Source organism: Kogia breviceps, chromosome 1 (assembly GCF_026419965.1).
Source record: "Kogia breviceps isolate mKogBre1 chromosome 1, mKogBre1 haplotype 1, whole genome shotgun sequence".
NCBI classification, from domain to species: Eukaryota; Metazoa; Chordata; class Mammalia; order Artiodactyla; family Physeteridae; genus Kogia; species Kogia breviceps.
In genome coordinates, this window is record NC_081310.1 from 15,289,303 (window position 1) to 15,314,452 (window position 25,150).

The window sequence follows — 25,150 nt, forward strand, 5'->3', positions numbered from 1 at the left end:
GTAAAAATGTTATCTTGTGGTTGACCATCACATATCCTATCTATTATTCAAAAGTATCTCAACATTGTTTTTCTTCATTAACGTAGTTTTTGGCGTTTCCCTCAAAATCCTTCTGTTCCCCCAGTTTTCCAACAATTTTGAAACAAATACAAAATTCCTACTTTATGTCATAAATTTCCCTCCCTGGGATAATGAGATCTCCAGTGTCTAATTGAAACCAATTTATAGATCAACCTGCAAGGCATACTTTAACTTCCTCCTATGTGATTTGTTTTGCATTGAACACAGTCAAGCATGCCCCACGTTGAAAAATAAACAAATAAAACAGGGCTAAAGCTACTTGCATGGACACATCTGCAAACAAAGGAGAACCTCATAAATAACCTCCTTTCCTGTGACACAGTAATCCAGGGATTTGTCTATATTAGCAAATGTCATTGCGGCCTAAGGAAAGTTTTGGCTTGAGTGTTCATCTAAGGTGCATAGCAAGTCCGTGAAGGAGAAAAAAAAAAGAGAGACACTTAGGATCAATTTCAAACATAAGCCCATTACCTCTGGCAGGCTCTTGTAAAAATTCTAGCTGCATCTGAAATGTCCCTGTAAACAAGGCTGCTGAGAACAGTCCCAGATAGTCTTCTCAGCAGCACTTTCCCTCCCAGCCCTTCCCGCTGCCTGCCAACGAAGGAGGTTAGTTCTACCTCATCTTGCTGCCCTGCCATTCTCATGCTGATTCAAATTCAGAACTCAGAATGAAAGATGAAATATCTTCCAGATCACTTAATATTGAAATCCTGTTGCAGTAATAAGTGGTGCTCAGTTGGAGATGGGAACGTGGAACTCTCTTGGTAACCTTTTAATTTCTGGAAAAGTTGTACAGAATAAATTGAGTGGCACAGACATGGAAACCAAATGCATTGATCTGCTCTCTGTTGTTAAAGCACCACCCATCAGAAGGTCTCTTTGCTCCCTTGGCAATCTCCCCTTTAAAGAGACCAGCAGGTTTCCGTAGACATCACGCACGAAGATTTAAATGCTATTTTGATTTATTAAAGAAAAGAAGTGATCTTTTATCTACATTCATCTCCCCAGTCAACGGATAGTTCTATGCATTATATGATACCATTCTCAATATACACACTTCTAATTCTCTATAACATGAGTTGAAAGAATTAAGAGAATTGTTTTAGTAATAACAACAAAGCCGGGCTTCCCTGGTGGCGCAGCGGTTGAGACTCCGCCTGCCGATGCAGGGGACGCGGGTTCGCGCCCCGGTCCGGGAAGATCCCACGTGCCGCGGAGTGGCTGGGCCCGTGAGCCGTGGCCGCTGAGCCTGCGCGACCGGAGCCTGTGCTCCGCAACGGGAGAGGCCGCAACAGTGAGAGGCCCGCGTGACGCAAAAAAAACCAAAACAACAAAGCCATGCTAGACAGACAAATCTATATCTGAAAGATCACATAGGCCTGTTTCATGATATACTCAACTTTTTTGGTATTTGAAGGAAAAGAAACTGTATCATGTGACTTCATCGCCATCCACGTTTTCAAGTACCTTTCTCAGCTCCGATCTGAGAACTGTTCACATTTCCCTCTCTTGCCCACAAGGACAGAAAACTGTTTTCTCAGGTTGGTTAACTCATTTTGATAACATCAAATCTACTGGACAGGGAAAAGAAAAAAAAAAAAAAAATACCCTGACACCTCTCCCCAACTCCCCAATCCCATCCCCTGCCTTCCCTGGGAGGACATTTCTTCCTCTTTTCTGTTGCCTGCTGCTTCTGAATTTGGGCATTTTCCAAACATGCTCCCCTATTTGGTCTTTGGGCAGCGTGAGAAACAAAGGAGAGTCTCTCTTCCAAACTAAACCAAGTCATCCAGCTGCTTGCAACACTTCAAAACATCCCCAGGTCTCTTGCTCTTGACTTAAAGTATTAAGCAGGAGTGTTTTGAAAAGAGTAGGAAGTCATATGTGGACCTAACAGCTGCACTTAACTCACATGCTGAGAATTTCTGTCTTTCTTCTCTTTCTTCTTTTCTTCTTCTTCTTTTTTTTTTTTTTTAATCGAGAGAGAAGAAGGTGTTATTTTCAACACTGCCCTCTGGTTTAGAGTAGAAAAATCCTGTGCTTTCTGTGTCTGCCTGTGTCTTTTTGTGTGGCCACTGGTCCTGGTACTACAATACCAACACGCAGCAAACAAGCCTCCCTAGCTTAAGCCAACCCATGTGGCAATTCACAACATAACCCAAGCAAGCACGAGAAATAAACACAGACATAATCATTCCACAGCAGTGAGGCATGCGAGGGGTTTCTCCAGGCCCTTCCGGACTTTTCCAGAATTGTTCATTAAGATTCTGAATGGGGGAGGGGTGCAGCTAGGAAAAGGTTGCCAGAAGGTAAGAGAATGGGAGGAGAGAGCTTTGCCCTCTGTCTTTCTCTCTCTCAGAATCTCCCATCACCAAGCATGCGGGGGGGTGGGGGGTGGGGGGTGGGGGTCTATCAGCACGCATCGGACAGACTTGAGGGGTGGAAGGGGGTAGGTAGGTGGTTCGAAACACTTAAAAGGACACGACGGTCGGGTGACCTCCGTGTAACTTCAGAGACTCCCACGGAAGGTGAACGGGTTGGGGAGACAGGGAATGAGGCGTAGAGGACAGGCAGGAGACCCCTAGGACTACGGCAGCTGCAAGCACCGGTTGGATTTGCCAGCCCACGACAGCGGTCCTCAACTGCTGACACCACCCTCTCCCCATCGACCCCTTCCCCGGGTCCCCTCGCCCCCCCGCCCCCCCGCACCCATCCCAGTCCCAGCGCCCTAACTCTGCCCTCACTCTTTGCCACTTTCCCAAGCCCTGAAGTCTCGATCCAGGAAGGGGGATGGGAGAGGTGTTTTAAAGAACAAATCTCATGGAAATGAGAATTGGTCAGTGTCTCTAGAACACGCGCTGACAGTTTTGCAGTCATGGTAAGGCGAGTCTACAACAGCGGGATAGGACTTATGGTTGTGTGATGGAGGGAGGGTTGCTTTTTTTTTTTTCCTCCAAGAGACTCTAAACAAGTGAAGGGGGGAAGGTGGGGGGGGGGCGGGGAGCAATAGAGATTTCCACCAGGACTGCAAATCAAGGATGCCCCAGATGCAAATGTCTGTCTCCAGATGTTGATGATAAGGATTTGGACCAGTTACCTTGGCAGGGTCAGAACTGCAGCAGGTTAAGCAGGTGAGTCGTCGGGGATTTTAAAGAAGCCGAAGCCGGTCGCTTTGGCTGGGAAAGTCTACAAAACCCCCATGCAGGAACATTGCACATCTTACACACGCCTCCTTTAACTGGGCTCCCGCGACCTCGGGCGGGCGAGGGGGTGCCTGCCGGCGCGCCTGGACCAAGGGCACGGCCCCCCGCTGGGCCCCCGCGGCTGTGGGGCCGGCCTGGCCCCCGGGGTCCGCGTCCCGCGCGGCTGTGCACTCACCGAGCCGGGCGGCCAGGGGCCGAGGGGCGCCCGCCGCTAGCCGGAGCGCCCGGGCGCCTCCCTTTGCTCTTGGTAGCGTCGGTCCGCACTCCCTGTGACCCAGGACGTCATGATGCCTGTCTGTTTTCTCAATGATAACTTGGCAGAAGAAGAGAGAGGCTGCCAGGTTCTCCTCGGGTGGTTACGTGGTATGTGCACGTTTCTGTTTGCATGCCTTTCTCTCTCTCCCTTTTGCAAAATAAATATCTAGATTTCCCCCCCGCAAAAAAAAAAAAAAAAATTCCCGGCACTGTCATGATTTGATTGCAACATTGCGTTGGCATAATTGACGCCTCTGGGTGTGTGTTTATGTGTGTCTGTGAGTGTGGCTTTTCTTGTGGGGTTTTTTTTCCCCTTTAAATCCTGCTGTTACTACTACCGCTGCAGCCGCCGCTGCCGAACGGAAAGCAAGCATGCGTTCATCTTTTGTCTTTCATTTTACCTTCAGGGTGACATTCAGTGCCAACGGCTCCCTTTTGACCGTCGCCAATCCCCGGCTGGGCAAAAGACGTTTTTTAAAGCCTGGGGGGAGGGGAAGGAAGAGCCCCCCTCGGCCCCAAATGCTGGGGTTTCCACTCCGAACAAGGCCGGACCCCAAACCTACCCGACCCACCGCCCACCCCTGAAAAACCATTTTCCCTTCTACCCACCAGGCCCAGGCAGAGAAGCGGCACCCATACAGCGAGAAGCATCCACCCAGGGCCAGACACTCCTGTTCTCGGCTCGTAGTTGCTGACTTGCATCTCTCAGTTGCATTCCCAGTGTGTAGGCCTCTCACAACTGGAGCTATTTTTGTCTCCCAGAGATGTTCTTTAAAGCCCTTTAAAAATGGGGAGGGGGCAGGGAAGAAAAAGAGAGAGAGACAGAAAAGGCCAAGCCCCTATAAGAGGGGCTTTCTGGACACATCCGGAAATTTGGGGTGGGGGGGGGCCCAGACATCTGACCCACAAGGGAGTTTAAAAGGGCAGGAAGGATAACTAGCTTTATTTGAATTCTTCTACAACAGCAAGAAAACTTTTTTTTTTAATACAAAGATATTGCTGGTCATTCACTGTATTTGTCATTTCTATAATTAGGTTCTCAGGAATCAGTAGGGAAGTTCTCAAAAATAATCCTTAATATTTCTGCAAGCATGAGAATGTATTTTCGATGGTGTGGCTACATGACAGGTAAAGCAGAGAGCATGTCTTTTTGTCATACCTAGTTTGTGTCCTTTGTACAGTGTTTGGTGTGTTTTCCGTAGCATCTATTAATCATAATATTGCGTATATTAATCACTATGTATGCATTACTGAAAAATAAACATCTAGCACGAGGTTTGGCAAATCCACTGCCCTTCTTTATTGCTAATTCCCATTTGGAGTAGTAGAACGGGCTTAAGAATTTTTTTTCCCCAAGCCTCTTGTTGACCTTGGTCACCATCATGTATAGGTGAAGTCACTGATTCAAATTCCTAAAAGATGACAGCAGAAGCCAAGGTTGCAAAACATAAAGCACTGAGGAGAGTATCATATCTGAAAAACAAAGCTGATTGGTAGAAAACTTGTGAACTCATCCAAAATAATCTGCAGCTGCTATAGGTTTGAAAATAGTTTACCTATTTGAGAGATTGGCTCAGTTTAATGAAAATGGCAAGTCACCTGTTAGGTCTTTTCCCTTTAGAGTCACAGGCCACGAATCACTAGCAAATTCCAGAGGGAAGATATTGTAATTATGTAAAGACCATGCAATCCAAATTGGAGAAGAGCCTCACTAAAGTAAACCTAAGGAGGGTCTCAGGACTACTGATTAGTAGACAGATTCCAGAAGTTAACTCTACCTCACCACCCTAAACAACTGGACATAGCTGTCTGGCTCTACTTATCTGTCTCCTTGGAATGCCCAAAGGATGAATCAGTGCAGACCTGTCCGGAGCTTAGAGGTTATCGGGGTCCAAGATGATTCTGAAGAAGGCAAGGGTCTACTCAGAATTCGAGCAGACATCATCGCACCGTGTTACTGGTTGGTGACTTTTCAGTAACTCTCCAAGAGGGGCTCATTAATATTCAACCTACCAACCTGGTTCTCCAGCTTTTTTACTTATTAACCTCAGAACTGGACCCTTAAAGACCCACTGCCAAGATAAAGAACCATAAAAATTTGACTAACTTTAATCCCTTGAAATCCAATTTTTTTTTTCAGACAATTGCCTTCTGTGCTGTTTGTCACCAATCCACATGCCAGTGAAGGTGACCAGATGGTTTCCTTGTGCAGGGCTGAGCTCTTTGAGCAACTAGTAAAGTGTAGAAGGCAAGGTACTCAAGTTCTCTGGAGGTCTGAATAGATCCCTTCTAAGCCCAGCTTTTCTAAATCCAGTTCTGCCTGAGAATGGCTCTCTGTTGTTTATTCAAGTTCAAACTCCTCAGACCACTTTCAGGTCTTTATTTTCTGGCTTCACCCTGAATATAATAGTTAATATTGTTGGAGCACGTTCAGCTTACCTTCCCAACCAAACCAAAGGGTGTAAAAACGCTTACTAACGTGGATGGAACACATAGAAGGCACTGTTCTAAACTTTACTTGTGTTTGGAACTTGTAAAGCTAATTAAATCTTCTCAACAACAATATGAGAGAGGGATTATTGGTATTCCCATTTTACCCAAGGAAACGGAGGCACAGAGAAGTTAAGTCATTTGCCCAAAGTTACCCAGCTGGGATTCAAACTCAAGGGCCTTGAGCTCCCATCATCACGCTCTCTGCCTATCTACCCACCTAACCAACTCAACTTGCATCCTAACTAGTCGAATCTTGCAGGTCATACGCTGCCCATCTCACGCCCTCTGTTAACTCCTACTCCAATATCATTGCCCAAGCCTCCAATGTCATTGGTTAAGTCCAAGTTCAAATCCTATTTTTCCCACAAAGTCATCATTATTTACTGTTCTCGAGTGTACTGATCATTGTCTCTCTCTGTTCTGGAATGTTCACTTCTACATATGACATCACTGTTATTTAACCGCTTCAGGGGTTGGCTTTTTTAATCACCACCTCCCAATTCCTTTCTAACAGGATTATGGATTTTTTTTTTTTTTTCCTGTCTCTTCTGGCTTGCCTAACCAAGTGCCAAGTACAACACAGGCTCTCATAAAATAGCTTCTGATGCACTCATTGACACAAAACTGCCCTTTGGAGAGCTACGATGCCAATATTCAATTTGAATTGAAACTTAAAAACTTAAACTTCAAACTGAAAGTTTTAAGTAGCAACAGTTTTATCCTTTTAACTGGAGAAATGACAAGCTTATTTTCTCCATATTTCAGACAGGCCCTAGGAAAAAACAAGTAAGGCTACAGGTGAAGCTATTTAATTGGAGAAGCATATTCTGATGAGGTAGAACTTAATGAGAGAGTGTGTGCTGGAGGTGTGGTGGGGGGCGGACACATATATAATTGTAGTACTTGGAAGGCAATTGTAAACTTGATTATGACTTTTCAGCTGTTAGGAGCCTTTCTCTGTTGGATGCTGAATTTGCTACATGTCAAGATATTAATTTTCCTGCTTAAAAAGATAGGAAAATAAGTGGGGACGAGTAGTCCTCTGTGATCTTCTCTGGATGTGCTTCTGATCAGCTGTGGGTGACCTCAGGCAAATGATTTCATGATTCTGGGCTTCAGTTTCCTTCTTGCACAAGGAAAGATGTAATCAGCCTAGTAAGACTGGTTTTTTTGGAGGATACCAAACATATGCTGGGTAGCTCAGGTAAAATTAACAAAGATCGTATTTCTAACTTCTGAGTATGGTTAAGGGTAGCTCAGAAAAAAAATCTGTACACCAAGCTATGTTCAAACTTCTTAGCTCTTCCATGATGGCCCCTTTTATATGAGAGAAAATGATTAATAACTGAGTGTACCAGTAGCCGACCAAATCAGCCAAAATGTTATTAGTCATCATTCATGCCTGCCTACAACTTGTTTTCTTCCTACCGCAATCAATCAGATTGTTGCACAGGCCTCATTTGATGTAAATTGGTCCAACCGTTTTCACGCTGATGCCTTGATCACCTGTAGCTTGCATTAAATCATGAAGTTAGTTGAAGAGCAGCTGGGGGCTAGAACCAGAATGCGACCTCTTATATATTTCCTGATGTAACTAATTTGGATCAAGCCTCTGTATGTGTTCCTTTCTTTTTTTATCCCTATGCATGGAAGACCTAACTCCTCGACCTTCTCATCAGGTCTTTGTTAGGATAAAGTGAAATAGCAGGAGTGAAAGCACTCTTCCGATACAACGAAATACCATCATGGCAGACGTGCCTCATTTTACACTAGAGTTGTGTTTCTAAAAAAATTTTATAAACTTAGCAGAGCATATAGAGACAAGAATTTAGGTCCCCTGGCTAAGGATCTAAGTTTATTTCTACTGTATCTTGCTAGTTATAGGACATCACAAAGTCCTACAGCTAGTTAAGGGTGCAATCAGGAAGACGATACAGGTAAACGGCCCTATCCCAGGCCATTCTTGAAATCAGGGTCCAAACGGTGGGCAAGTATTACAGCTAATCAAATCAAGTGGGACCAACTTCATAAGAACATTTCCTCAAACTAGAAAGGTATACCATGCCTCTGACATGAAAGAAAGAAAACAATTTCATAGAAGCCAGGGGTCCTCAACCCAGATTTCATGATTGTTCTAGGGACCCATGGATGAATTGAAAGTCTTGAAGTTGTAGGCAAAATATGTGTGTATGTGTGTGTGCCTGTGCATTGTCCTCAAGAGAAGACCCTTAAGTTTCACCCCATTCTCAAAAGGGTTCATGACTCCAGAAAGGTTAAGAACCACTGATGTAAGAAGTTTATTTTAAAACTGAACTTAAAAGAGAATAACACATCCATTTAAGCCAAATGTCATGCTGTCTACAACATGGAGAGTATATAATAATCACCAGTATTCAGAATGATGGCCTTGAGGCACAATAAAAGCTTCAATCATCAAAGAAATTTATCTTCAAGGTATTTTACTTAACTGACAAGGGAAAATGGGCCAGCCTTTTAGGAAGATTTGAATACTGAATTAAAATAAGAAAAGCCTTCTGGTTTGGTTTAAGCTGGCTGGACAATGCTCTGTGTGCTAAGAAAGATGGATTAGTGTGGGAAAATACTCATTGTTTCAGGGAGTACAGTTAAGATCCATGGCAGCTGTTAGGTGCCAAAGAATGAGGGCTGCAGCAGAATTGTGGCAGTGAGGTGGCAAAGAGGGATGGGAGGGTATTTGGCAGGAAAGCTGGAATCAACAGACCTTAGTGTCTGACTTGGGCAACTGAATTAATGATAGCACGTCAAAGAGATACAAATAAAGGCTACATAAAGGAAATAATGAATTTGGTTTGGGATATACGAGGCTTAACGGCCTGTGGAACAGCCATATTCTACCAGCCTCGGGAAAGATTTAGAAGAAATATGTGGCTGGAGAAATGTATTTGGGAATCATTAGTAAATTGGCAATGGCTTAAACTGGTAATATAGATGCGGGGGGGGGGGGCGGGGGCGGTTAGAAGCATCTGAAATAAAATTGCATTTATTTGAATAAAACCTAATTTGTAAAATATGAAATTATATAACACCCAAGGCAAAAGGGTGTTGGTGATTTTAAATATTTATGGACATCTGTATTTATACCATAAATTTCTGAATAGGGCGATACATCTCAGATTTTATTTTATACCTGGGGTTTTCTGGATTTCTTTCATTTTAAGACTTTATTGTCATCTGAGATATTCACTGCCCAGGTTCAGAAAGGAGAAAATTTTCCTTGGCAACCAGGTTCAACTGGAAAAAATAATCAAGATGTCACCTGATGCTAGAAGTCACCAGCTATGCTCTCAGCTCTGTGGCCCTGCCAGAAGCTGAACCAGCAGAGGAGACTCGGCGTCATGGAAAGAACACTAAACTTGGAGTCAGAACACACGAGTGGGAGTCTAATTTCTACCTCTGACGGCTTTTGCGACCCTGGACAAGTCATTAAACTTCTTACAACCTGGATTTCCTCTTTAATAGCTTGCCTACCATCCTCAGGGAAGGATCTTTCAAGCCCTGGTGGTTAGCTAATCACCAAAGGGGTGCATGACTGGACCCAACCACATGCTTCAAAAGTCACCTTGATGCCAAGATGCCAGCCCCCTCCCCTCCCTGCAAGAGCCCAGCGTGGCCCATCAGGCCTTCCTCTTTACCTCCATCAATGCACTTCCACGACTATATTTATCATATTTTAATTACGGTTACTACATCTGTCTTTGCTGCTCAGCTGTAACTGCCTTTAGTGTCATACATGTTTTAGTTCTCTTTTTATTCTTAGTGCCTAGCACACAGTAGGTGTTCCATAAATGTTCAATGAATAAACTATTATCAAGGGAGAGCATTTGCCTGCATCTCTTCCTATTCCATGAAGTCTTTAGCTAATCTGGGAAATGGAAAAAGCAGGGCCAGCCTTACTGATAGGCCTGAAGCTATAGGGTACGGGTGCTTTGCTTAGAAAGGGCCTCTCTCAGAAAACTCCTACATTTACTGTTAACTCAGCTGCCTTATGTGTACAGTTATTATAAGGGAATAAAGTATGTCATTTCCTCATCATATTTAAGCTTAAAATGCAAAACTGCGTCTCCCTCCAAACAAAAAATGTAATACTGACTTCATTTGCCACTGATACAGAAATGCTGCGTACCAGGTTTTACCAGAAAGCTAAGGAGAGGGAAAAAAGGGGTGGGGGAAGCATTGTGAGCCTAAAGAAAAGTTGAATGGCTGTCACAGTGTGGTGGAAAGGACCAAGAAAAACAGGACCAATGTCCTGTTTCAAATTCCTTAGGAAATATCTTAAGCTCTCTAGGATCAGTGATTGCATCTTTAAAATGGGATCATACTATTTAAGTATCAGAGTTATTGGGAAGATTAAATGCATATGAAGGCACAATGCCTCGTCCAAATAGGCAACTGATAAACACAAATTCTCCTCCCTCCCCTCCATCCCTCCCTTTCTTCCTTCTTTCTTTTTTTCCTTTCCAGAAGAAAAAAAAGAATCTAAGTCACTGATTTGTAACAACGATCTACTTGGAAGCTTTTCTTTCTTTTTCTTTTTTAAAAATTATTATTATTATTTTTAACATATTTATTGGAGTATAATTGCTTTACAATGGTGTGTTAGTTTCTGCTTTATAACAAAGTGAATCAGCTATACATATACACATATCCCCATATCTCCTCCCTCTTGCTTCTCCCTCCCACCCTCCCTATCCCACCCCTCTAGGTGGTCACAAAGCACCGAGCTGATCTCCCTGTGCTATGCGGCTGCTTCCTACTAGCTATCTATTTTACATTTGGTAGTGTATATATGTCCATGCCACTCTCTCACTTTGTCACAGCTTACCCTTCCCCTCTCCGTGTCCTCAAGTCCATTCTCTACGTCTGTGTCTTTATTCCTGTCCTGCCCCTAGGTTCTTCAGAACCTTTTTTTTTTTTAGATTCCATATATATGTGTTAGCATAAGGTATTTGTTTTTGTCTTTCTGACTTACTTCACTCTGTATGACAGACTCTAGGTCCATCCACCTCACTGCAAATAACTCAATTTGGTTTCTTTTTATGGCTGAGTAATATTCCATTGTATATATGTGCCACATCTTCTTTATCCATCCGTCAGTGGACACTTAGGTTGCTTCCATGTCCTGCTATTGTAAACAGAGCTGCAGTGAACATTCTGGTACAGAAGCTTTTTTCTTGACCAGGTTTAAATCCGTGGTCTCCAAACTTTGCTGTACACTGGAATCACTTGGAAAGCTTTTCCTGATGCTCAAGTCACAGACCACAGCAACAAAATCAGAATGTCTGGGTTGGTGACAGGCGACAGTATGTTTTTAAAACTCCCAAGTGAGTCTGGCATGCTCCCAAGTTTGGGAACCACTAGCTCCTGTAACGAAATGGGCCTGTGATTCATTAGTTTAGCTGATTGGAGCCTGATACTAATAAGGCCCAGGGTTTGGATTCTGGTGCAGGAGGGCAGCTCTTCACTGTCTCACAGACGCTGAATGTTCATTCTTTCTCCTTCAACGCTCCTTTGGCAAGCTCTTTATAAATGAACCCCAGACAGGGTAATAACAGTGGACTGACTCATCCCAGGTTCCAAAAAAGCGAATAAAGAAGCACATAAGACACCTGTATTTGGAGGAGTCTACAGTTCAGAAAGGCATTAACACTGGGTGTTAGTTAACCCTTACAACAACCCCACCAAGTTGGCATTCTTATGATGCCCAACTGAGAGATGATGATGAAACCAAAAATAAGGAAAGTTCAATTTGCTGAGGGACAAAGTGGCAGATGCAGGTCTCATACTTAGGTCCAGGGTCCCAGAATGGAGGCATTTTTCCTTGACTGTTCTGCCTCAGAAGCCCTAGTGATCATCAGTCAGCAGGGTTGTATGCACATTTGAGGGTTGGTTTAGAGCTATGGTGGCTGCTCTGGCTTATTAGGAAAGAAGGAGAGGGAGGGGGGAGGGAGGGAGGAAGAGGGGGGGAGGGGAGAAGGGGGAGGGAGAGGGAGCAGGGAGGGAGGGAAGAAAATATTGGTAAATATGTTTGAGTTAAATAGGTTTCTTTCTAGCAGGTCTTTTCAAATTATCTAATATGCTAACAAGCATTATAAATCTCTAAAATGTATTTCCCAACTTATTAAATAGTGAAACACTTTTTAAGCTCAGCATTTCTTAGGACTAGTGTCCCATGGAATGCTATTCCATAAAAGCTGCCCTGGGCTTCCCTGGGGGCACAGTGGTTGAGAATCCGCCTGCTAATGCAGGGGACACGGGTTCGAGCCCTGATCTGGAAGGATCCCACATGCGGCGGAGCGACTGGGCCCGTGAGCCATGGCAGCTGCGCCTGCGCGTCCGGAGCCTGTGCTCCGCAACGGGAGAGGCCACAACGGTGAGAGGCCCGCGTAACCGCGGAAAAAAAAAAAAAAAACTGAATCACCACCTGCTCCGCAACCCACTGCTCCCCACCTGCTTTTCCTTCGTTTTCCCGGTAGCCCTTAACGGCTTCTAACATACTTTGTAACTGACTTATTTATTCCCTTTCCTGTTTGCCTCGGTCTCTATGTCTGGATGCTGTATGAGACATGGCATTTTCTGGCTATTTTTTCCCAGTGAGATCTCCAGCACCTAGAAGCATAACTGGCCCATAGTAGGTGTTCAATAAATACGTTTTAAAGGAATGAATGAAGGGCCAAGAAGAAATATGCCTGGAAGAACTCACATGAAGGAACCTTCTCCCCAGGTATGTCCCCTTAAAGGAAATCTTTTCTAATTCTAGTTATCGCTTACAATGATCTAATGAAGTGAATATGATCCCTACCTTACAGAAAGATAAAATGAGAATTAAAGCAATTCGACCTGTATGCAGAGCAAAAAAATGGTTAAGCCGAAATACTATGAAACTGGAATTGATTCTTTTTAATTTTCTGTGTAATTATTGTGAGATAAAGTATATATGGTGGGGCTTCCCTGGTGGCGCAGTGGTTGAGAGTCCGCCTGCCGATGCGGGGGACGCGGGTTCGTGCCCCGGTCCGGGAAGATCCCACGTGCCGCGGAGCGGCTGGGCCCGTGAGCCATGGCCGCTGAGCCTGCGCGTCCGGAGCCTGTGCTCCGCAACGGGAGAGGCCACAACAGTGAGAGGTCCGCGTACCGCAAAAAAAAAAAAAAAAAGTATATATGGTGGATGTTTCCAACAGTATATGTGAAATCTACTAGAAATGCGGACAGCCATGAATTAATTGCACAGAGGTCTAACTTATCAGGCCCAGAAACTCTTTTGCATTTACCAAACCAGACCAAGCTAAGATATAAAACTTCAGCAGCCCCCTGATATAGCAATGTTCATCATTGCCTGGATTCAGATTCTCCAGAGGTCAAATCATACTCTGAGAAATGTTCTATAGAATTCTAATGGCAGTCAGCCTGTAGCACAGGTGTAGCTGGGTCCTCCCCCACCATTTCACAAAGGCTCTACTGTATAATAGCAACGCTTGGCATCAGTGCAGAGCTGTTCTCTGGTAAAGGTCAAAGTGTTGTGAACAATTCAAATATACGCAGGAATGATGCTGGTCCACGGAGCTCAGAAAATGACCCAATTGACTCCTCTCCAAACACAGAGAGTGACGATGAAGTGGAGAACACATAGTAATAATGTCGGATGAATGCTCTGCTCCTCTATGTTTTCCTTTGTATCCAGAAAAACCATATTTATGAAGGGACGCTGTTTTAGTAATGAAAGTGGTTTTATTAAACACACCAGAAACTACAAATCCAAATGAGCATTTCCCTACAAAACAGTCGCTCGGGGAGGCTACGTAATTACCTCACCGAGCCTGCGATTGCTCTAAACATTTGGGGAATTCCTCTTTTAAAATCATCAGCTGGTTTAGGACACGCACAAGAAAACCAATCTCATTCCTTTATGGCTGCACTTTATGGAACAAAAATACCACATTTCAATCCCAGGCAAACTTGGTTGGTCAATGTCGTGGGTAACAAACTGGCTGCCCATCTGAAGCTCCCCGGCATTTATTAAGGACACGGAGTGCCAGGCTGACCCCGATTTGCTTTGCAGTGGGTCAGGGCTGGGAATTGGGAGTCTGTTTTCAAGAAACCACCCCAGGTGATCCTGATGCATCCGGTTTTCTTTGCGAACTGTGGGTTTGAGTCACTTGCTGTCAAGACAGCCTGAGCCAGTGAACCTTCCTCTACTGTATGGCCGCAAAGCCTGAACCTCTAACATCCAACTATTCATTCACTCACCCAACATCTACTGAGTCCTTACTATTTTGTTTATATTGTTGGCAATAAGAAGTTGAGTAAAAGAATGTGGAAGGTTAGGTCAAAAACATCCCTATTGGACACATCCTCTTTCTCACCACGCTCTCTTGGTCAACCTCATAGCTTCAGCCTTTGCCTTGGAAATAGTCCCAAAAAGAATAAACAGTGTAGACTCCAGCATAAAATTGCCTGGAGTCAAACCCTTGCTGACCACTTCATCAGGAGACCTGGGGCAAGTTACTTGTCTGTTCTGGGCCTGATTTCCCCATCTGTGAGAGGAAGCTGATCATTGTACCTTTTTCCTGGGGATGCTGACAGCCTTAAGTGAGATAAGGCATACAAAATGTTTAGCACAGAGTTCACAGTTTTCAATAAATATTAATTATTATTTTTAATACTTATACATTAATAATTCTTAAATCATAAATTCTACATCTGAAATCCCAACCTCCTCATCATTAATACATAAAAACTCAACACCATTTCAAACTGACCAGATACAAAGCTGAATTAATGTCGGCCCAACTTCTCAAATTTATTCTATTCTGCTCCCCATCTTGGTTCAAGGTATCAATTATCTATAGGGTCATTCAGTCCCCAAACCAAATGTACCTCAGATTCTTTCTCCTACCTCACTCTATGCCAACAAATACATATCCATCCACACGCACTTCACTTGGTTATCAATTCATGTTGATTCCATCTCAACAATTTTTCTTTCCACTCTTGTGTGTATGTGTTTCAAATTAATGTTTATTAACATGTTGCTACATGACAGGTCTAAATGCTGTATATGCATCAATTCATATAAATCTTACAACAACTTATGAATTAAGTGCTATTATTATCTCCATTGTAAAGATGTAAAAACTGAGGCACAAAGAGATTAGGAAATTTGCTGGGATTCAACCAGAAAGTAACTCTGGAAACTGAGAGTCAATCCTGGAAGCATGGCCCAGAGCTGTGCTCTTCACCATTATACAGGACTAATGCTAATATTTTTTTAATAATCATATGTGTTGCATTCTCAGCATGGTATATCCTCATGACAATCCTACGACATAGATGCTGTTAAAACTCCTCTTTTGCAGGTGAGGAAACCAGGGCCCACAGAGTATGAGCTGCCACTTCTCAAGTTCAGGTTTCCCTTGGGTATTGCCTGGGCTAATGAAATTACCTCCCACCCCTTCTGTGCAACTCCCAGATGAAATGTGGCCAATTACTTACACTCAGATCTCAGAATGATCTTTCCAAAGCTTAGACCTTGTCATTTATTCTTTAAAAATAATTTATTTAAAAACCAACTGTATTCCAAGCAATATTTTTCTAATCCATCATTCACATACCCAAGGTAAATCTGACATGGATGTGTCTACAAGAAGCTCTTGGTCTTTGGAGGAGGCTGGTGCATAAACAGATAACTTCTTCAATGTATATTATGTGCACTATACAGGTGCACAGAAGAGGGCCCCTAATGCAGCAGGGCATGGGATGGGGTCAAAGAAGGCCAAGCATGAGCTTGGAGGATTAGTAGAATCAGCCAGGCAGCTGATAAGGTAGAGAAAAGGAGAATAAAAAAGAGAGGGCCTTGATGAATGAAACTGAAGAAGACACAGATAAATAGAAAGATACCCCATGTTCACAGAGTGGAAGAATTAATAATAAAATGTCCATACTATTCAAAGTAATCTATAGATCCAATGCAATTCCTATCAAGATTCCAATAGCACTTTTTACAGAAATAGAAAAAAAAAAAAAAACCCTAAGATTCATATGGAACCATAAAAGCCCCCTAATAGCTAAAGCAATCCTAGGGAAAAAAAGATGAAGGAATCAGGCTCCCTGACTTCAGACTATACTACAAAGCTATAGTAATCAAACAGTATGGTACTGGTCTAAAAACATACACATAGACCAATGGAACAGAACCAAGAACCCAGAAATAAACCCATGCATAAACAATGAACTAGTATTTGACAAGGGAGCCAAGAACACTCAATGGAGAAAAGACAGTCCCTTCAATTAATGGGAAAATTCAATGTTCACATGTAAAAGAATGAAACTGGACCCCAATCTTACACCACTCAGAAAAATTAACTTGAAATAAATTAAAGACTTAAATGTAAGATCTGAAACTGTGAAACTCCTAGAAGAAAACATAGGGAAAAAGCTCCTTGACACTGGTTTTGGCAGTGACTTTTATGGACATGACACCCAGAGCACAAGCAACAAAAGCAAAAATAAACAAGGGGAACCACATCAAACTAAAAAGCTTCTGCAGAGAAAAAAAAAAAAATCAACAAAATGAAAAGGCAACCTACGGAATGGGAGAAAATATTTGCAAACCACATATCTGATAAAAGTTAATTTCCAAAATATATGAGAAACTCAGACAACTCAATAGAAAAAACAAATAACCTAATTTTAAAATAGTCAAAGAACCTGAAGAGACATGTTTCCAAAGAAGATATTCAAAAAGTCAACAGGTATCAATACAATCAATCAATATTACTAATCATGAGGGAAATGCAAATCAAAACTACAATGAGATACTACCTCACACCCATTAGAATGGCTATTACCAAAAGAATAAAAGGTAACAAAAGTTGGCAAGAATGTAGAGAAAAGGAAACCCTTGTACACTGTTGGTAGGGATATAAATTGATGCAGTCATATGGAAAACAGTATGAAAGTTCCCTAAAAAAGATTAAAAATAGAACTACCTTAGGATCCAGCAATTCCATTTGTGAGTATGCATCTGAAGAAAATGTAATTACCATCTCAAAGAGATATCTGCACCACTATGTTCACGGAAGCAGCATTTAAAATAGCCAAGACATAGAAACAATCTAACTGTTTAATTATATATATAATATATTATAATATAATATAATAATATAATGTATAATATAAATAGAATTATAATTATATATGTATTATTATTCAGCCATTAAAAAGAAGGATATACTGCCATTTGCAACAACAGGGATGAAACTTGAGAGCACTATGCTAAGTGAAATAAATCAGACAAAGACAGAGAAATTCCACTTGTATGTGGCATATAAAAACATGGACGCAGGAGGTAGGGGATATGGGGATATACGTATATGTATAGCTGATTCACTTTGTTATACAGCAGAAACTAACACACCATTGTAAAGCAATTATACTCCAATAAAGGTGTTAAAAAAAAACAACAACCCAAAAACCATGGAACTCATAGAAACAGAGGACAAATTGGTGGTTGCCAGGGGCAAGGGGTTAGTGATGGGGGGAAATGGGTGAAGGCAGTCAAGGAGTATGAACTTCCAGTTATAAGATGAATAAGTTCTGGGGATGTAATGCATAGCACGGTGACTACAGTTACCAATACAGTATTATATATTTTAAAGTTGCTAAGAGAGTAGATCTTGACAGTTCTCACCACCAAAATAAAAAAATAGTACCTATGTGAGGTGATGGATAGTGTTAACTAAGCTTATTGTGGTAATTATTCTGCAATAGATATACATATCAAATCACTATGTTGTACAACGTTATATGTCAATTATATCTCAATAAAGCTGGGGACAATTTTTAAATAAAATAAAAAAGAATAGAGGGCTTTCTTGGCAGAGGGGAAAATATGCTGTGAGTAGAGACTCCAGATAATTCTGTGCTGTTCAGCGGGGCTTCTGTCATCCTATGTTGAAGGGTTTAAGGACCCAGTCTGGAAGGCTTGGGTTGGAGATGTGTCTTGAAGCTTGGTTTATACATAAGCACGCAGTTCTGATAAGTTTCCTACTGTATTATGTTTTCTTGGGCTTGCTGACAGGAAGAACGGGCTAAAGCATCCTCCCTCTGCCGGCATTGCTGGAATCTGAAAGGGGAAGCAGAGAGTAAGAAGTCCTCCGCCAGTTTATGGAATCTAGATGTCATGCCACAATGGGCAGCAGGTGAAGGATTTTAAAGGGGAATGACATGATTGTATTTGTGTCAGAGAATGATGACATGAGTGACTAATGCCACTCCTTGCCTCACAATCTTAAAGTGGCTTCCTCGTGCCCAAAGAAGGAAGGGTAACCTCTTCTGCATTGCAGGAAGAAACCCCAAGTGTAAAGGCCTGGAGATACCCGCATATTTGCTCTGTTCAAGAAACAGCTGAGGCAGACTCAGAGGTGGGGCAGGACGGGGCACTGGAAAAAGACAGGGCGTGAGATCAGAGAGACGAGAGTTCTGAGCAGAGGAGCAACTTGATCTGACTTGTTTTGAAAAAGAAAAAAAAATCTCTCTGTTTTTGCTCTGATCCTGGATGCTCTCACAAAATAATACACAGTGATTGTTACTAGAACAAGGCTCTGCACCCAAAACATTCTGGGACGCTGCTCTTCCCTCAGTGCCTATTCCTTTTTAAGCTTCACAGATTCTGACATCTATCACATACTTATCTTTGACTCAAGAGGAAAATGAAATCAGAGACAGGACAGCCTCTTTCATCCCCTGGAGCCCCTGTGAACAGTGCTGGTGTGGATGGCACATTTTGAGAGCTGAGTGCAGAGGACTGGTACCTAGTGAACTGGTGAAAGCCCCGGAGGCCACTGTTTAAAGCACAGTGACATACACACTACTATATATATAACACAGATAACCAACAGGGACCTACTGTATAGCACAGGGAACTCTACTCAATATTCTGTAATAACCTATAAGGGAAAAGAATCTGAAAAAACATAGATATGTATGTATAAATGGCTGAATCACTTTGCTGCACACCTGAAACTAACACATTATTCTAAGTCAACAATACTTCAATTAAAAAAAAAACCCACAATGACACAGGAGGGGAGCACATAATAAGCCACCATCAGCTTGCAGTCAACATGGGAAAGTAGAAGAAGTCACAGAGCTTCTATTCAGAAAACCTGGCTTCTAGATGTGGCTGTATCACTTTCCAGCTGTGTGACCTTGGGCAGTTCAACTGTCTGAGCCTCACTTCCTCAATGGAGGTGATTCCTGCCTCACCAGTTGAGGGGGAGACAAATGAGATCAAAGGGGCCCGGCGCTTTGTAAATGATAATGGACTAGATAAGGGTAAGACTTCATTGTCTTCTCTGTTGAGTAGAGAACTGCAGTGTCTTGAAGTGGAGACAGAGGTAGGAAAGAGTCGGGAGCAGCAAGTGTTGGGTGGCACAGGGCACTGGGCTTCAGTATAAGGAAGAAAACAGTGACATCATCATGAAAAAGACCCGTATTCCCATTCATCATACTTTTCACATCGGATATTGTGAATTTTGCAATAAAAAAAGTGTTATAAACTCTGTGATTTGAGATTCATCTTAAAACTCTTCCTTACAGATGAGGCTTCTTGGGGAGGAACAAATCTTGGGAAAAGTTCACATGATGGGTTAGTCTCTAGGAAAGTGCTTTTGAAGGATCACAGGCTAAGCATGGCTCCGTGCGAATTCAGTTGGATAATTAAAGTGCCATATCCCATCTAGTTCCTCGTCTTTGTGACCCTCTCATTCCCAAAGAGACCCCATCAGAGTCACATGCAAATTCAGATCCATTCTAAGCGTGATATCCATCCTGATCTCTAGTCAGGGGCAGTCTAAGAGGGCTCAATGTCATGTCATAATAATCATTTTCCTGGTCTTATACTCACCGGGTATCCTACTTGCAGTAACTGAACTCCTTGTTTCTATAATCAGACCTCCACTTTGCTCTAGACATAACCCTCATATAACCAGCTATTTTTTAAAGCTATCATTTGTTGCACTCAGTGTGGTTCAGACATGTGCCAAGTGTTTTATTATTTTTAACACCACAATACCCTTACAAGGTAGGCACTATCTCATTTTTATAACTTTACAGAAGCTGGAGTTTAGAGAGATTAAACAACCTGCGCAGAGCCATGAGTTAGTAAAGGGTGGGGCCAGGATTTGGGTTGAGTTGTTCTTCTCCTGATCCTTAATCAGCAAGTTCTGGGTTCTTGAACCTGGCTTCCGAACGCTGGCCCTGTGCACGGGTCCAGGTTGCTGCTGATTGGACTTCCCTGGACTCCCTGGCTGGCTAGAAGAGCCACCAACCATATACCACTCTCTGACCTTCTCCGAAGCGGAGAGGCGCCTATCCGTCTCCATGGTAACAGATTCTAGGCACTAGTCTCCTGCTTAGACTTCCTGCCCCCAGCTACACGCAATCAGCCCGCACCTGCCTCATCCTAGGGGCCCACCTCTAGTCTCAGATCTGTTTTTCTGTCCCATGATTTCCAACCACGTGACGTTGTTGGGCTACATGACCTGAAAGTCTCCTAGGGGTCAAGGCTATAGGTTTCACCAAGTAGAAACTAATAAAAATACCTTCACCTTATTTCACATTCTAGATAAATAAAATAAACTTTGGGACCACGCACTTACCATTTTAAGAACTAAATCAGTGACCCAATTAGATTATGGGGAATTCATTTGGCTATGTAAAAATTAAACATTAATGCAATATCCCCAAATTGAAAGACTTATTTGGTAAGGAATACAAAACCATGCTCTCTTCCAAAGACCAAAACAAACAAACAAAAACAATAACAACAACAAGAAACCCTGAGATTAGGTAAAAGTCTTTAAATGTAATAGACTCGGAGCAATAGATTTCACACAATTTTCAAGCAAGAAAACCACTGTTTTTGAAAGTAGGAGTATTTGGGATGGTGATATGTGAGATCAAAGGGGAGCTGCTTTGACTGAATGGCTGTCTTCAGGCCAGACTTCCCCCGGGGGGGACCCTCCCTGCTACATCACAGCTCAGGAAGCCCCTCGGCTCTACACCTCCCCCACACACACACTCACGCCACCCAGTCTCAGTGGGCTTGTTTCTAAGTGATCCTACGACTAGTTCCTGAAAGTATTTGGTGAAGTATCGACTGAGAGGACTGCTGCAAAAGCCATGGATGGTTTTGGTTTACACACAGCTAATCACAGAAAAAGAAAAGCTCTGCATCGTCTAGGATAAAGAGCCTCACTTATCAAGAGAGGGGTTTAGGGAAACAAACAGTCCTTTAGCATTCCTCTTGGTAACACCACGTCTCCTGTCCCAAGCTGCTCGGCCAGCCTTAAGTTTGCTGACATGAGACACTTGGCTTTGAATTTTGCCCCCCTCCCCCGTGGTCATGAGCCAGTCTCCAGCCTTACTGCCTTAACCTTGACAAGCTCCTCTGCCTGACTGAATTGCACCAAACTCACTCCTATCACTCTGAAGTGGAAAAGGCTGTAAAAATTATTTTTGGCACACAATAAATTTTCCTGAGTTTTATGCTGTTGCCACGTTCTGTGAGCCTATCATGGTTTAAAAATGGGTCTTCCTTCCCCTCCATTTACCCCCTACCTGGAACTGAGAAATTTAAAAGACTGAAACAATACAGTTTTAAAAGAACTGGGTGTATTGATGAGACTGGTCATTTTCCACATATTAATCCGTTTTGCAAGCTAAGCAGAGACATTACAGCAGAACTCAAACATCAGTAATTTCAATATCCTCTGGATAATGTTAATAGTCTGGCTTATTTAGAACTTGGAAGAAAAAAAATCTCTGTTATGTTACGTCGGAAAAATTAAAGATAAGTAAATAACAGTAATTCAAATCTCCTCTTCCTAAAAACACTTGATAAGACCCCTTGCTTTTGTTCACCAGCCCCTGGGTGACTCCGACTTTTCTGCCCTGGATTAACAGCTTAGGCGGCATTCATTTATTAGTGATGACATTACCCAGCATTCAAAGTACACCCAAAACTTACTCGTGACAATCAAATGCCAATACTTCCCTGATAAAGAGTCCTATATGACTTCTGGTCGCCCCCTTCTGCTTGGAAGCTGAAACTTATACACAGATATCGCACTTTTTTCCCTCTTGGCTTAGTTTGTAAAGTTTGTTTTATTAGGCCACCGACATAGGAAAAGGTACAAGTTCTTCTAAATAGTTGCATTTAAATGCATATATGAACATTTCATTGCAGCTAGTGGGACTGGAAGTTCACAGAGAAGTTACCTGTTAGATATACGGTCTGTTTCTATGTCCAAACTTAATGCTGGAATGTATTTTTTAAAAACCCCCTTAAAATTCACTGTGAGCTACTTATGCACAGGGGCCATGGCACCGGCCTCCCTACAATTATTTAAGACGTTATAAAGAGTGTTTTCTATCTTTCTTATGCTTGGAAATAGATTTTATGACTGCTGAGTCAGAGCCAAAATATATAATTTTATGCCATAAAATACTACCTTTTCCTTTGGCTGTGGAAATTTATACATACATATTTATGTCCTTATATAGATAAAAATCTTCATAAAAAGAGTGGCCCATTTGAGATGAACTCTATTTAAAGCACGTCGTTACTGACTCTGATAATATTACCGCTGTGCTTTAAAAAATTCAGTACTTCCCCATAACTTACCAAATTAAAAACAAATACCCCAAACTGGCATTCGGGTCTCTCCACAGTGTTTAAAAATCTTTCCTGGCTTTTCTCCTAATTCTTTACCATACAAACGTTTAACCTACTCAAACAAAACTGGATAGAGCTGCCACCATGTCCAAACCCTGGACTCTCTCTCAAGCTCTAGCACTATTTCCATTCGTCAAAATCCCAGACATCCTTCAGATCTCTTCCTAAATGCTACCTCCTCGTACCTATTACCCATCTCCTCCTATATGTATAATTTCTCCACCACTTGGACTTCCAGAGTTCATTATAGCTTTCTCATGGTATTTGTCAGAACTCTGTTTAAATAAATCTCATGGATCTTCAAAACATTATTACAAGAATCTATTTACAACAGATTGCATGGGCACATATGTTAAATCGTGATATCTGGTAGCCCATACCCCAAAATGCAATGGGATAGTCTAAAAGACAGGGACTTTATCCATCAGACTGATTTTGGACAACAGCAAGTGCACAAGAGCAAAGCATCAGCTTGATTTTTCCACCAAGGTGCTCGGGCATGAATGTCTCTAACCCAGGGAAGAGAATATTCCAAGACAATGAGAGTCGGCTTCCATTTAGATGCCACGCAAGGCTGCTTTACATGGACATTGTGCAAAGCCACAAAGGAAATTGGCTACAAACGTACACTCTGTTCCAAATACTCCTTTCAACACCTACAGGCCCAGATGCAGAGACCATCTCAAGCACAGGCAAGAAGTATGAAGCCAAGGTCCTGTTCCTTACAATCAAATGCATTCGGATGTGTCTGCTTGCTTATGTTCGGGATTGAACTAGATGGAGCACCATTAGTTCTGGATGTATCATCAAAGCAGCTTGGGAAGGAGCAAAAATTCTTAATTTTTAACGGGGGTGAAGGGGGATGCTCTCACGAGGTACCATATCAAAATCTACTTAATCACTTTCCTAAACGACCCATTTCCCCATATCGCCAGACACACCCCTGCCTTGGGGCCTATGGGAGGTGGCTTTCATCTCCTCCACCTGCCCTCATAGCCCAGGGAGCCAAGTATTCTAGGTGGAAGGAAGTCTCAAGTCGTCTGATGTTCAGGAAAAAAAAAATGGGGGACTGAGTTAGGTGAAGTTAGCCTAGTTAAAAAACATGAGTGGGAAAAAAGGCCAAAAAAAAAAATCAAAGAGGCTAGCAGCAAAACAGCCATAGTTCATGAATCATAGCTCTGGGGTTAGTGAACTCTAAGAGATTTTAATATTTTCGGGCTTCCAGAACACACCATATCCTTCAAGGTTCTTTAAAATGAGGTGGGTGGGGCTTCCCTGGTGGCGCAGTGGTTGAGAGTCCGCCTGCCGATGCAGGGGACGCGGGTTCGTGCCCCGGTCCGGGAAGATCCCACATGCCGCGGAGCGGCTGGGCCCGTGAGCCATGGCCGCTGAGCCTGCGCGTCCGGAGCCTGTGCTCCGCAGCGGGAGGGGCCACAGCAGTGAGAGGCCCGCGTACCACAAAAAAAAAAAAAAACTGAAGTGGGTGAACTCCGATCTTTTTAAAGGGTACATCACCCCTGTTCAATTAGTTTCTAATTCCAAGGCACTTCACGCAGCCTACTTTATTGCTCACTAGAGAGCTGCCCATGGCCACATCCTGGAGTCCGCGGGCCAGCTTCCTCTTCATCAGCTCGGACGGCAACCACGTGGCACACAGGCTGCCGACCCCGCCCAGCCTAGGCATCTATGGCAGACGCAGCTAATCGATCCTGGCGACCTGTCCTGCACACACCAAACAGGGTCTCAGATTGTGCCCCACGGAGCACTCTGAACAGCAGCTACCAGTTGCTCAGAGTGAGTTCAAACCACTCTACCACCTCTGTGTTAAGGAAATCCCTTCAAATCACCTAGTCTTGTCTGTTTGGGCTTCCAATACACCACTGCTTTCACCACTCTGTGCTCTTGATTCACAGAACTACAGCTTGCTCATAACCATAGTAAACCTTTGCCTGTTTGGCTTTTTCGTGATCTCATCCTCCAAACCTAGCTTACTGTTGACCACAGGGAATCACACTTTGATTTTTGTCATGAATTCTCAGTCTCCAAGCCATTGCATGCATCTGATCTTGAATTTTACCCAAGTGACTCCTGGCTTTATTTAGTCTTGTCCCTGTTACTCAGCCCTACATGCATTCCCATCTTTTCATGAATGCCATTCAGGGTTAGAGGGAAATGTCCAAGTTCTGCCAGAAGAGTCCTGATTTTTGTTTGTCTGTTTGTTTGCTCCAGTGTGCAGCTATACAAGAAAGTACCCTAGGGCCAGGTCCCTATTTAAGAACTAAGATGGAAGTCAGTCACTGGAGATGGAGGAGTACAAGATGACACAAAGACTGGCAAAGACAAGGCT

At 42.9% G+C, this 25,150-nt stretch overlaps 1 protein-coding gene and 1 long non-coding RNA gene across 22 annotated transcripts in view; one reads left to right on the plus strand and one right to left on the minus strand.

The window, feature by feature from the left end:
• ESRRG (estrogen related receptor gamma) overlaps positions 1-25,150 on the minus strand; it is a 645,982-nt gene that overhangs the window by 596,557 nt on the left and 24,275 nt on the right. For 3 of the 21 annotated variants that reach the window (XM_067027604.1, XM_067027587.1, XM_067027585.1), the window contains exon 1: positions 3,179-3,324. The exons of 12 other annotated variants lie outside the window; for them this stretch is intronic. The gene's annotated coding sequence lies outside the window, so the exon portion shown is untranslated. Of the gene's footprint in view, positions 1-3,178; positions 3,325-3,459; positions 3,683-4,148; positions 4,276-25,150 lie in introns of those variants that run through there. 6 more of the 21 variants (XM_067027580.1, XM_067027588.1, XM_067027672.1 and 3 more) reach the window with 4 other exon arrangements.
• On the plus strand, positions 3,477-9,515 carry LOC136793754 (uncharacterized). Its single transcript, XR_010839377.1, has 2 exons — positions 3,477-3,647; positions 9,263-9,515. It is a non-coding gene; the product is annotated as an uncharacterized lncRNA (long non-coding RNA).